Below are 14,790 nucleotides of genomic sequence, written 5' to 3'. Positions count from 1 at the left end.
TTAAAGACTCTAGTTCCAGATAGAAGGATAGTTTGGGACAGCTTACTGCTTACACCCAGGGGAAATCCAAAGGTGCTACTGAATTTTTTTATTGGTTCGAACAAGTATTTTGGGATTTTAGCGGTCAAGATTTAAGTACTGACTCAGGGAAAAGGTTGTTTGTAGACAAATTTGTGCATGGATTGTTGCCTGATATCCAAGCACAAATTGTGACTTCCGAAAGCGCCTGGGAAGCTAAATCACAGTCCGAAGTATTGCATATGGCTCAGTATTACGAAAATAGAGTCAATAATGAAAAAGAGAGGATAGAAAAGAAGAAGGGAGACTTGAAAACTAAAGTATTGTTGCAACAGATAGTTTGAGGAACCAGAGGTGGGAGTACTCAGTTTAGAGGTCAGTTTGCTCCACAGAGGAATACACAGATGGGTCCTGTACACATGAACCAATGTGTTTATTGCAGACAAGAAGGTCATTGGCGAGCACAATGCCAGATCCTTCAGCAGAGATCGAATAACACATATGGTACCATGGGTAGACGGTCCAGAGGCCGCCCTGTGGTAGGGGGCCCTGGTAGAAGTCAGTTCGCTCAGAATCCACAGTCATTCTCACAAGATAGTCAGCAACATAGTGTTGATAATAGGAATATTTTTGATAATCCTTCGACTGCCTATCTTTCTGAGGATCTCATATTTGATGATATATTGTTCCGTTAGGACAGCCCGAAGCAGAGTCTGGAACCAGTGCCTATTCCCGTCGATCAGAAAGGGCCCTACATAGAAATGAAGGTGAGGAATAGGAAACATCTATTTTTCATAGATACAGGAACAAAGAAGTGTAACATAGATCATTTACGGGTCCCAGATATTCCACTGTCAGGGCAGAATAATATTTCTGTAGGGTTTTCTGCCACACCAGTGGTTAGTCCGGTCTCTCAGCCGGTACCGATTTCATTGGGGCCATTCATGGATCAATGTCCATTTATTTTGACGACGAATTGTGGCAAGAATTTGTTGGGGTTGAATCTGTTGAAAGAATTAAATGCAGTAATTCATTGTTCTCCAGATGGAGTACATTTGACGTTTTCACCTCAGCAATCTCCTGCTTCACAATTATAGACTAGCCCTTTCCCGACTGAATTGGATAAAGTTCCAGCATGTTTATAGGCAGTTGACGATAATGATGTTGGCATTTTGCAAACTGAACCTGTTAAGATTGTCTTGAAACTAAGTGTTAAGTTGCCACGTATTCCACAATAAAAGATTTCAGTTGACGGTGAGCAAGGTTTAAAAAATATAGTTTCTGATTTTCTACATCGCGGACTGATTGAGGAAATTTCAGGAAGTTTGTGCAATAGCCCGATTTTACCGGTGTATAAGAAAGGGGATAATGTGATTCCTTTCCGTTTCATTATTGATTTATGTACTATCAATAAGATTGTTGCTCCAAAATTTCCAATTGTGCCTGATGTGACTACAATATTAATGATGATTCCAGATTCTGCTACTCATTTCATTGTTGTGGATCTTAAGAATGCTTTCTTTAGCATTCCTGTACACCTTGACAGTAGACACTTGTTCGCGTTCACCCTAGGGGGGACGCTCATTTACATTCGCTTGTGTGCCACAAGGATACACTGAGAGTCTGAGTCTTTACAGTAGAGCTTTGAAGGAGCAGCTTGATACACTTGAGCTGCCTTCCACTTGTACATTGTTGCAGTATGTTGACGATCTTCTTTTAGCTGCAGACTCAGAAGTTGCTTGCAAGGAGGGCACCGTGTTGCTGCTTATCCACCTAGCAGAGCATGGGCATAAGGCTTCTTTGAAAAAGTTTCAATATTGTCGACAGGAGGTCGCCTATTTAGGCTACCTCCTGTCAAAGGAGGGAAGAAGACTGACACCTGAACGGATAAAAAGCATCTCTAGCATGTCTGTCCCAAATACACAGAAAGAGGTCAGAGCCTTGATAGGCATGGCTTCATACTGTAGACAGTGGATCCCTAACTTCTCATTAATGATAAAACAAATGTTGGCATTGACAAAGAAGGGCATTTCTTTGCCATTACAGTGTAATTTGGATTGCCAGAAAGCTTTTGATCTGCTCAAGGCTGTGTTGTGTTCAGCACCGGTTTTGGGCACACCAAATTATGACAAGGCCTTTGTGTTGTATGTGCATGAATGTGATGGATGTGCTTTGGCTGTGTTAATGCAGGAACACAGGGGGAAGAACAGACTGTGTGGTTATTTTTCCTCCGTGCTTGTTCCTGTTGCATGTGTTTTGCCGAGATGTCTGAGAGCTGTTGCTGCTGCTGCTGCATCTATAAAGCAAAGTGAGAGTTTGGTTTTAGGTCACTCTTTAACCCTGATGGTACCCCATTCTGTAGTCGTTCTATTGAACAGAACGCAAACGTAACATCTTACCTCAGCACGATTATCAAGATACAAGCTGACTCTATTTGCACCGCATATCCAAATTAAGAGATGTTGCGTATTAAATCCGGCCGAACTATTACCTCTTCCGCAGGACATTGCTTGCAGTGACAAGATGTCACATGACTGCATCTATACCACAGAGCAAGAAACCAAAGGCAGAATCGATTTAAATGACACACCATTGGAAAATCCACAAGGGGAGCTGTTTTGCGATGGCTCCTGTTTCAAACTCCCGGATGGTACATCCACTGCTGCTTATGCCATCACTACATTAAGCACTATTGTGGAAACCAAAAGAATTTCGCATAACTCTGCGCAGGCCGCAGAGATTATCGCATTGACTGGAGCTTGTGAACTTTCTGAAGGGCTCAGTGTAAATATATTTACAGATAGCCAGTATGCTTTTGGGGTGGTTCACAACTTCGATAGATTATGGGCAGAGAGAGGGTTTTTGACCTCACATGGAACAAAGATTCAACATGGCGCTTTGATAGTTCGGCTACTCTCAGCACGTGCGCTTCCTACTCAACTAGCAATAATGAAGTGCGCGGCACACCAGAAAGTAACAGATGATGTGGGGAGAGGAAACGCTTTTGCTGACAGGTTAGCCATACAGACTGCCACCAATTTGTATTCTGAAATATATGTAACAAAAGAAGCCACCAATATTTGTAAAATAGATGAAGGAATTGATTCTATAAAAACATTCAAGCTGATGCCACTCCAGAAGAGCTTAAGCAATGGGCTGAGGGTTTAGCAAGCTTAGATGAAGAAGGTTGTTGGATAGACAATGTCAAGAAAAGATGGGTGCTACCTGATGCTTATGTCACTTCTATGGTTACAATGGCTCATGGTCCCACTCATATTGGTGCTAGAATTTTTTTTTAAACTACTAGAACCTGTTTGGGTAAATGTAAACATCTCAAAGAATGCTGAGCGTTTGGTCCAACATTGCATGGTATGCTTACAGCATAATGTGTGGAAAGGTACATCGACACCGAGGGGTAGTTTTGGTCCCCCCTCTGTGCCCTTTGAGGTAATACATTTTGACTTTATCGAAATGGAGCACTGCCAAAATTACAAATATGTTCTGGTAGTCATCTGTGCCTTTAGCAAATGGGTCGAAGCATTCCCTGTAAAAGATGCCACAGCAATAACGATGGCGAAAACCATGCTTAAGGAATATTTTCCTAGGTTTGGGTTGCCGAGGGACATTTGGTAGGACAATGGTCCACATTTTATCGCTGCTGTTAACCCGCAAACATCCGCCAGATTACAGATTGATGAATGGTTCCATTCAGCCAGACACGCTCAGAGTGCCGGACTTGTAGAACACCATAATGGTATATTAAAGAATAGGATGGCAAAGATTTGCGCCAGTAGCAATTTGAAATGGCCAGATGCCTTGCAGATAGCTCTATTGTCTATGCGGACGACCCCACAAACGAAAACTGGGCTCTCCCCCAATGAGATAGTGATGGGGAGGCCAGCCAATATTTGGAACATGCCCAAGCCCAAGCGAATGAAAGAGGTGGAGCATTTCCTCCTTTCTGAATACTGTGACCAGTTAACTCAAAACTTGTATTTGAATTATCAACAGGTGCAAGAAGCCCTCCCAGTAAAATATGAGGGGCCAGGTCATCGACTTCGACCCGGCAACTGGGTGCTCACCAAGGTTTTTGAAAGAGCATTCTGTCTCGCACCGTGTTGGAGAGGACCGTTCCAAGTCCTGTTGGCCACACAGACCGCTGTACGAGTAGACGGAAAGAAACATTGGATACACGTGATGCACGTTAAGAAGATACCTTTTCCTCTGCCGCACGAGGAAGGAGAAGAGACAGAAATTGTTCACTTTTTTCCTCATCGCAAGCCCGTTCTGACTGAGACCAAGGGTGTCCTAGAAACCCTTCCTGGGCCTGTGGGGCCTAGGGAGATATCTGCTTTGCCTTTGAATTCTTCTTCAGATCTTTCTGCATCATTGAGCAATCTTGCTTCTGTTTCACCACTTCCATCAGGAAGCGACAACACTTTGTTTGCAGGTCGCGCCGAGGTACGATATGCATCCACGGCACTAGACTTACAGCACAGCATCGGCTGTGCCCACAAGAAACCACTGTTGAGCTAGTCCCTTGCCACGCTCTCACTGAAATTGAAATAAGTAGCAGGGACCGGCAAAGTTACCTTCAAGCAAGATAGGCTACGTGGTCAGGGGCCACTGACGGATGAACTAAAAGAGCCTGACGGAGAGGCTTCTGAACAGACTCTGAGAAAACAATGCCCTTTTCTAACTCTACTCGTACGGAGCAAGCTATTGGTCTTGTGACTGACAAAGAATTTGATCATCAGAGATCATGGTCCTTGAGGACTCATTGTTTTCTTGTCACAATGTTAATCGGTCTGACAGTTGTATTTTTGCTTGGGTTTTGGCATTTAGAAAGGATGCATCCACTTGAGACTTTGTTACCAACTGAAATTGTTCCCACTATGTCTTCACCTTTCGTGCATCTGCACAATCTACCTCCTAGGGATTGCCAACACAGAGTTATCACAATAACACTCTCCTATTAATCATGAATGCCACCCATGCGATTCTAAACAAAACGAATAACTGGGTGTGTTCACATTTGCCACAGCACGGGGAAAAAGGGTTGGGCCGGTATATTCATCCTCTTCCTTTGACTACTGCATGCTACGCCTCACTGAGGGCACTATTCTTTCGTCATTGGAATGACAGTATTTCTGAGAACTTCGATAGGACTAATCTGAAACAATTCGAAAAACGAGTCCTGACACCTTTCGGATGTTCCCTTTTTGCAAATAGGAGCAGGCTCAATGTTGCTTCTATTAGACCTTCCAATATACTTTCTAGACCTTTCCAATCGCTAATTTCTTTCAAGATGGCTCCCGTAGGCAACCGGGATGCCATGCCTCCTTCCTACAGTATTAATCAAAGCCTCAACTCTGTTTCCTTCTGCATACAAAGGGATGGTTCTCAGCCGATGGGTACATTCGAGGGTTGTACCAACATTGCAAACCTAGCTAGTGAAGACCGACCTTTGTATGTAGGTGATCCCATTTATTTTGTCTGTGACAATGAAGCTTATCCTTGGTTACCTAAAGATTGGCAGGGTACTTGGGTATCTTGTTACATGGGGTATATGTAGCTAGCACCTCTGAGGTCTCTAGAGCTCGTCCAAGGAGGGACGAGAATGGTGATACTCATTCGCAGGTTATGGGTGATGTAGCAAAATCATTTGTACCATTTTGGGGACAGATAATGAACTCTGAGGATATTAGGAGACTAGCAAGAGTATTGGAGAAAACCATCAACAGAACCACCAATATACTATACAACATGACGCTGGAACAAAAAGCAATCAGATTAGTGGTCCTTCAGAATAGGATGGTGTTAGACGCCATCCTAGCTGAGCGTGGTGGGGTATGTAAATTGGTGGGATCTGCTTGCTGTGTTTTTGGTCCTGACTCCGCCCCTACTATATTCAAGGCAATACAAAATCTGCATACCTTGAGTACGGAAGTACAGGTCCCCAAGGGTAACTGGGATCTTAGTGCTTGGTTTTGGGACTTTCTACGTTCATGGGGCTGGAAACTCTTATCAGTCTTAGTGATAGTTCTTGGTGTTCTATTGTTTTTTTGTTGTTGTGTACAATGTCTTCCTGCCATATGTTCGATGTTAGGAGGATGTTGTGCACAAACTATAGGTACATTAGGACCAAAGGTACATGCGCCCAAGGAAAATGCTAACGTTTTTGTAATGAAAGATATCACTACCAAGGATCTCATGGCGATTGATATTTCTGAAGAATGTGATTCAGGATGTACAGACATTGAGGTCTGGGGTTTTGAGTAAAGCGAATGTTTGATTAATGCTCTTGTCTTAGGCCAAAAGGAGGGTTTGTTAAACCGTATTCACATATTACTGTCATGATGCCCGCTCCCGGGGAGCCGGTTCAAGCCCTTCGTCCCCGAAAGCGGACATCCAGTCCCCAAGGAAGGACCCAGCAACCCCATATAGGGGCCCTTTGGACAGTGTCCTGGCGTCTATGGCGCCAGGCTCATAAAAGACATCAGTCCTGGCGCCATAGGCGCCAGGCTCATTATGGGAGTGGTTGGGTGCACTTACCTGATGCAGACCATGCTGCAGGATCCCGGCCTCCTTGAGGCCTGAAAGGAACTACTTTACCTGTGGGACTAATTTACCATCCGGGCGTGGTCGGGGAAGGATACATACCTGATTGGAGGAAGGATACATACCTGGAACTTCTTCCAAGGCTATTTAAACCCCACCCGAACAGCCACACGTGCTTCGCGTTGTTCTGCATCTAGCAGCTTGACGCTCACCGTGTCTGCTCCTTCATCCAGACTTCTGCCATGCCTGCCAGCATCCTGGATCACCTGCAAAGGAAGAGGACAGAAGAAGGAAAAGTCCTTATCTGCTAAATCCGCATCCCGGAGACATCTGGCCAACAATCCTGAAAAGGAAGACTTTAATTTAAAAGCTCATCGCGTCGATCGCTGCAGCGCCGCATTCCACTCACCTTTACAGGGCGCCTCCATGTTCAGCAGCGATCATCCGGATTCGTAGTCACGCCCCAGCGCCTAGGGAGAAAAAGACCAGAACAAAAGGTGTGAGAGAGAAGGGAATAAGGAAAGCTAAATCTCCATGTTAAGACTTACCTGTTGATTCATTCCCTCTTCATTTCGGGTCCGCGCCGCATCCTGGCATTTCCGGACCCCTAAGGGGAAAAAGAGACATCAGCGTTAATGAGCGAATGAAAAGACATTACCAAAAAATGCTCATTAAAGACTTACCTGATTTCTACAAGGATTTCACCTCTCATCTCGGGTCGGTGCCTGTTCCCCCGCATTCCGTAGCCCGGCCCCTATGGGGAAAAAGACACTAGCATTAGTACTTTAATGCATGGACACAAGGGGAACCTCTTATCAAAAAAACTTACCTGGAAGCCAAGCAAGTTTGGTTCTCACCAATCCGAAAATCCAGTGAAGTAACTGGATACCAACGCGCCCCTGCATCAGAAGCAGGATGGAGAGCTCGTCCTTCCAGACCCTAAGGTGAGACGCTACGAGAAATCACAGAAGGGTTTCGAGGAGGGTGAGAGGGGAAAGTGGGAGGCCGATTGCATTACCCCGCAGACAGTTAATCCCCTATTTTCGCCTACAGAAGGATACTTCTGCGAGCCAGGCAAGCCAGATTTGGGAGCCCGGTCCAGTCCGTCTTCCGAACCCTGCGCATCACCTTAGAAGAGGTCACAGCAGCGTGAACCAGGCCAGCACCTCCGTGTGAGTCAGGTGAGCGTAACAATTACCGCCTTATTATGAATATTGGAATATTGGCCTAAGCCCTTTCATGTTACACAGAAAACCGCATCTGAAATGTTCTGCTTTTCGATCGATGTCTCCGCCATTTTAAGAATCGTCCGCCATTTTGATTTCAACTCATGTTTCTGTGTTCTAAAATGGTAGACTGTGTTTTCAACTTGCAGCTAGCCGAACAACCTTTGAGTTCTGTTAATGTTTAGGCTGACTGAGAGCAGGCTGTTTGACCAATATAAAGAAACCTTGTGACTCGAATGAACTGCCATGCAAGTGTTGTCGGCGCTCACAAGCCTCATCCACATATAAACAATGAGACAATGGAAAACAAACTCAGATTGTGTGTTCTGGCTGAACTGCATTGTAGCGATTCTTGGAACAAGGCTTACCGTGGATCAGAAAACCAACAAGCATCATTGTAACTTCATCGACATGCAAACTTGTTTAATTCCTTGTACAATATTGTAATATTTGTCATATGAACTGGGCACGAACTCTAGCCAGTAACTTATTAGCTTGGAGAGAGGCTGGACAATGTTTCAAAAATGGTATAAATATGTCTGTGTTTAGATGTCCAGCACTCTCACCCCTCACTGTGTCTGCTGGTACACACTGTGAGGTGTTGGGAGCCAGATAGCTATCTGTTTTGCTTTGATACTGTACAGTAATAAAAGATACTTGTATCTTTTCAACCCGTGATTGGCGTATTTCATTTGTGCTACTAAGCCTCGATATTTCTTTGGTCTTTCAGAGGGTAGCAGCAGCCGAGAATGGTTCACATGTGTATTTGTATTCATTGGAGAAAGCATAAATAGAGGTTTTGAACAAAAGCACTTTAGAAAGGACTACACATGCTGAAGCTGAGGCCTAAGAATTCAAACAATTGATTGAGTTATAAGAGAACAAAAAAACAATGTGGAAAAGTTGTGGATAAATTATAGCAATACATGATTCACATGGCAAATGGGTTAGAAGGGGCAAGAGATAAGGGGGTGGCACCCAAAGCTAGCTCATGGAGGAAGACTGTGGAGAGGAGGGAGGTGACAACCATGGCCAGCCTTGGTAGGAGGTGACAGTCATGGGATTATGGGGACACCAAAGACTGGCCTGCAGAGGATGAGGGACCCTTCAAAGAACAAGACAGTATGGAAGAAAATACCTCCTAGAGTGCTGATGAGGGGGGGTGCAGCAGAGCACCATCTTAACAGCAATCTTGATGATGGGTGATGGGGGTTGAGCCAAAACAACAGGTCAAAAAGTTTTGGCCTTGTCCACTCACCCTTTGCGTGGCCACCCAGGCGATTTATGCCGTAGCCCTTATGATAATGCTATCTGGGCTGATAAGGTGGGCAGCAACGCTGGGAAATCAGGGCTCTCATTTTCTTCTGGATGGGCAGGGGAATCCTCGCTGGCCGTCACGGGTCTCTAGCAACATGAGGACTGAAATTGTGGCCCTGCTTATGGTCATACCAGGCCCCAGATCATTTCCCAGGCGCCAATTATAGGAGTCAAAGGAAAAACCAGACGGGATGCAAAGGGTGATGGTTGGGATAGTGCTCAGGCTGGTCATGTCGGTTGTAGTGCTTGTCAAGCAGGGCCTTCTTGTTCTTCTGGGTGGGTGGATGGCTGTGACAAAATGACTACTGCTGTGCAGGAGTACAGGAATAAGCAGAGTCTAAAACACCTACTCAGCCACACACTACCACTAAAGCAGCACATTGGTAAAATAGGCACAGCAACACAGATAGACCTCCTTCACCTCTTTCGTTAATGGTAGGCATATCTTCAGGAAGGGTGTGAGCTGATGTAGTTGGAACACAAACAATAAAAGACTGTCCAACCTAGGTACTATTCAACATAGCAACTTCAATACAAACTAACAACGCACACAACTAATTAAAACAAGCATTGCCAAAGCCAACAGTTTTTGCTTTCGTGTATACATGAGAAGGGTGTTTGTCAGGCATTGCTGTAATGATACTAACTGCCCATGAATGATAGCAGCTTGAAAATGGTGCACACACCTGGCAGATATTAGCAGTTCCTGGAAAATATTCATTTAATTCCTATACGCAGGTTGAAACCTTTGTCTTTGCCAATGCATTTTTTAACAGGACTTAAATGAAGGACACACATACTGCCTATAAATCAAGTGGCTGAAGGCAGACTTGGTTAAGAGATTTTTATTACACCAGTAGCACGTTTACACCACCAATTAATGCTCGTTCCGCTATCAAACATTCTTCAGACATCTGCCTCCTCCTTGAAGACTTTGATCTCGACATCCTCGCTCTCACCGAGACGTGGTTCATTCACTGCCAGCTCAGTCACTGCTTTTGACTCCCTTCTCTCTGATAGCTACGACATCATCTTAAAGCCTCATCCCAACCATGCAGGCAGTGGTGTAGCCTTGATCTTCCCTGAGTGGGTGCCTCCTCCCCTCATATTAACCTAGCCCTACTCCTCCTTTGAAAGCCCGGGCCCTACCTCCTCTTTCCTTTCAGAAAGGCCCAATTCCTCCTGACCTCTAAACTCCTCCTTCTGGGTGACTTCAACATCCACCTGTATTCTTCAACCACTGCCTCCTCTCTCTTCCATGACCTCTGCACCTCTCTCTCCCTCTCTATTCTCCCCTCTGGTCCTACCCACTCGGCTGGACACACTCTCGATGCCTTCATCCATACTGATCTTTTGCTCCCTACCCCTCTCCCCAGCCCTCTCTCCTGGTCTGACAATTCCCTCCTCTCCTCCGACCTGGGACCTCTCGGCCATCTGACCAAACCTCCCCCAGCTCTGCCAACCGAGTGTCAGTTGCTGCATTTGCTTCGTCATTCACCCCCCTCCTCCCACTTCCGACTCAACTATTGACTCTGCTCTCAACAATCTCCATCTCGCGATCACTAACACTCTCGATATTCTTGCCCCCATCATGAGGATCCATCTGAAACCTTCCACGAAGCATAATACTTGGTACGATTCTGATGGAGCAGCCCTGAAACGCGAGTGCAGAGCTGCTGAACGGAAGTGGCAGACCTCGAGCTCATCCTCTGATAAACTGGTCTATCGTCTCTCCATTTGCTCCAAGAAGAGGGCTCATATACAGGCCTGCATCTCTGGAGCCTCTAACAACATGGCTGGACTCTTTCAAATCTGCAATGAACTAGTTAATCCATCTGCAGTCTCTACCTTGCCTCTTCCCTCCGAGGCCCTCTGCACTGCACTGGCCACTGCTAAAACTAAGGACATCCTGAGTTCTCCTCCCTCCTCCCATCTCCCCAACCACTCTTTCCTCCTTGCATCCTATCAGATCAGACAAAGTCAATAGAGTTGTCCGCTCTATGTAGGTCTCTTCCAAACCAACCCCCCCTGTTGTTCCAGAACTATGAAGGACAACATTGGCTCTCTTGCCCCTGCACTCGCTGATTTCTGCAATCACTCTTGCCACTGGGTCTGTCCCCTCTTCCCTCAAGCACTCCCTTGTCCGCCCCCATCTCTATCGCTCCCTTCCTAGGGAAACTTCTGGAGAAGTTGGTCTTCGCTCATCTGACCCAGCATACTGAGCTTGTTGGTTGCCTGCATGACCATCAATCTGAATTCCGAGCATCCAGAGGCATGGAAACTGCTCTCATGAACACCTGTGAAGAATTGGACGCATCTCTTGACACTAATTCTCCAGCTGTCCTCATTCTATTTGATCTCCCCTCTGCATTTGATACACTCAACCTCTCCAGCCCCATAAAGCAGTTCCATGATACCCTTGGTATCTCGGAGCGAGCACTGGCCGGTCTGACCTCCTTCCTCACTGACAGTCCCTCCCAGGTTATCCTGGGTTCTTTGTCCTCACCCACCTCTATCTCCACTTGTGGTTTTCCTCAGGGCTCTAACCTTTCGCCTTGGCTCTTTAACATCCATTGCGCCCTTCTTGCTCACCTTATCTCCATTTTCTCCCTGCAATTCCAGTGTTACGCAGATGACACCCAACTCTTCTTCAGACTACCCTCTGCATCTCTTCTGACTTCCTCTGTCATTCCTGATTGCCTGTCCGCCATCCAGTATTGGTGCACCTCCAATGATCTCTGTCTCAATGCCAGCAAGACTGACATTCTTCTATCGGGACTCCTGTTCCCTCCTTTCTCCCTTCACTCTGCCCACCCTCTATGGGCTCTCCCCCTCTCCTTCCTCTAAAACCAGAAACCTGGGAATTATCTTTGACTCATCTCTCTCTTTCAATCCTCACATCTTGGACCTTGCCAAGAAGGCCCATTTCTAACTCTAATTCCTCAGAGGCATCCTCACTTTCCTCTTTTTTCCCCAGAAGCTTAATGTCTCCAGAGCTCTGGTACTCTCCAGGCTGGCCTATTGTAACAGCCTTGATATACCGTCTTCTTCTCTCCGCCCCCTCCTAATCCCGAATAGGGCTGCAAGACTTATCCTTGGCCTCAAGCCCAGGGCCGTATCTCTCCAGTCATAAAATATCTCCACTAGCTCCCGGTTGCTGCAAGGATCCAATTAAAATCCCTCTGCATCGTCCATAAGGCTGCCTGGGGCCAGGAACCACACTATCTGCAACTTTTTCTCACCAAATACTCTCCTTTCAGATCTCTCTGATCCTCTTGCTCCAACTCTCTGCTTGTCAAACGCTTCTCTAAGCAGAGAGCGGGTCACCGTTCTCTTTCCTTGGCTGGCTCCCTCCTCTGGAACAGCCTCCCCCTTTTCCTCCATCTTGAGCCGGATCTCCTCAAGTTCCACAAGCATTTCAAGACTTTCCTCTTCTCCTCCTCCTTCCCTCTCTCCCTCCCATGCTAAACTCCACAGTCGCTGTGTTTGGTGGCCTGGGCTCTTATGTGTCCTTCTGGGTCCTGGCCTTCTGACCAATCGCCTGCAGCATCCGTCCCTCCCCCTACTTGCCTTCGGGCACTGCTGGCCTGTGATGTATCACAGGTCTGCACTTATTGTATTGGCTGGTGACCCCTCTTCCACTGAGTGATCACTGACTGGCACTTACCTGCTGCCTTTGCAACTGGCTCTCTGGCAGTTGCCTGTTGCCTCTGCAACTGGCCCTCTGGCACTTCCCCCCTCTGTGCTGTGAAACCTCTAGCACGTATCCCCTGCCCCTGTCCTTTCTCTCTCTCTGCACTTCCACGCTCTGAATGTTCACAAGGCCTAGTAGGACCGCTTTTTGTCTTTTGCTCATCACTTCTATCATATTCCATTGTCTTGCTGTTCCCTTGTTCCCTTCCCTTTGTCCTGTGGGTGCTTTGAAACACAATTTCTTGATGTATAAGCGCCTTACAAATGCCTAATACAATAAATGTAATTAATTAATGAATTAAACCATTAGCTCTCAGAAGAATGCTTTGCAAAAACCCTGGCAGGCACTTTGAGTGCAAAGTTTAGTTTTAAGGTTTGATATATCTAGCTCAAAGAGATCCCAGGAGGGTTTGTTTTGAGCAAGGATAGTCAGGAAGTGGGTGGGAATAGCCATAGGGATTAGCATGGCCATGAGCAGTCAATGGGGGGTTAAAAACCAAACATCACCTACAATCATTGTGTGCCTCCTCATAGGCCATCTTTGGCTAGCTGTACTCCAATACATTCGTTCTGGCTTATAGGTGATGCTAAAGCGCCATCTTATAAGCGAAACTAAACACTAAAGACCCACCCCTCTAAAGGAAACACAGAGAATGCAGACTTTTTAAAAAAACGTCTTTTTACTAAAGTTTTGAACAAATACAATGGCCCTCATTACGAGTCCGGTGGTAGCCGTGCCGGTAAAACCGGCAGGCTGCCGCTGGAACCGTAGTGAATTACTGCCGCCGGACTTACTGGATTTACAGGGGCATTACTGCCCTGGTGGTCCGGTAAATCCGATGCCGGCAATTCTGTTAATCACTATTCGCGTGGATTCCCATAGGACTCCACAGGAATGGGGACCGCGGAAACACCGGCACCATGTCGTAATGGTGCCAGTGTTTCCGTGCATCTCTGTGGTCGGGTGCCGTTCCAACCGCCAGTTCAGACCTGCCGGTCTGAAAAACAGTGCTGGTACGGTTTTCCCGGCACCGTTAATTCCGGACCGGCAAACATGTAATGAGGGCCAATGACTTATAACCCAAGTTACATTGACAATTCTCATTCACAGTTGGTTAAAAGTGTCACACATATCGTACTCTCGCGAGATGGAGAGCAATAGAGACATTCTCGTAGCATTTTTAAGATCAATAGATTCTGCTTGATTGCTGGAATACATCCGAGGGACCTCGCATGGCTCTTGAACTAAGTATGTTGATCAGTGCTCCCCTTCTCCTTTGCTCCCTTTTCAAGACCAATTCTGAATTTCCCCCAATAGTGTCTGGGACGTGACTTGTGACCGGACGCATCTATGATCATATGTTCTTGTTTATTGCACCATATCAGAGTTCTCATCCATGGTGGCGGACTTGGCACCTGTCCTTTAAGCCATGATTTTGCTCTGAGCGACTTAGTTAGCAGACATGAAATACCCACAAATTTAGAATCTTTCTTAGAGAAGCCAAAAAAAAGCCCAGTAAAAAAATTGCAGGCGTTTTCTCTATTGTTGTATCAAGTATTTCAATTATTACCTGCCGGACCCCATTCCAGAAGAGCGGGAGGGTGGGAGGGGCCATGCTAGGTGCAGGAAGTCAGCAGTGGTGAAATGGCATCTCAAGCACTCACCGGTGTATTCTGTATTGTATTTCGACCTCGATGGGGGGGTGTCCTATAACTTTGGTGCGTACACTTAAACTGAATATTTCTAGTGATTCGTTCATAGTGAAAAAAGCGAATGTGTGTATTCCTGCCACATTGTTAAAAGCAAACTCCACACTTTTTATTCCTGAGAACTTGAAAGAATGTTCCAGCAAAACTGATAAGATTATGTCAAACTGGCTAGCTCCTATTGGCTAATAGTGTTCAGAGTCCGTCTTCTATTGCATTACAAAGGCGTCTCTCATGGCCATCTTCCAAGGAAGGTAAGAATTGGACC

The sequence above is a fragment of the Ambystoma mexicanum genome, chromosome 6p (genome assembly GCF_040938575.1).
Source record: "Ambystoma mexicanum isolate Mex_15411 chromosome 6p, UKY_AmexF1_1, whole genome shotgun sequence".
Classification (NCBI taxonomy): Eukaryota; Metazoa; Chordata; class Amphibia; order Caudata; family Ambystomatidae; genus Ambystoma; species Ambystoma mexicanum.
Note: the sequence above shows the minus strand (reverse complement) of the source record.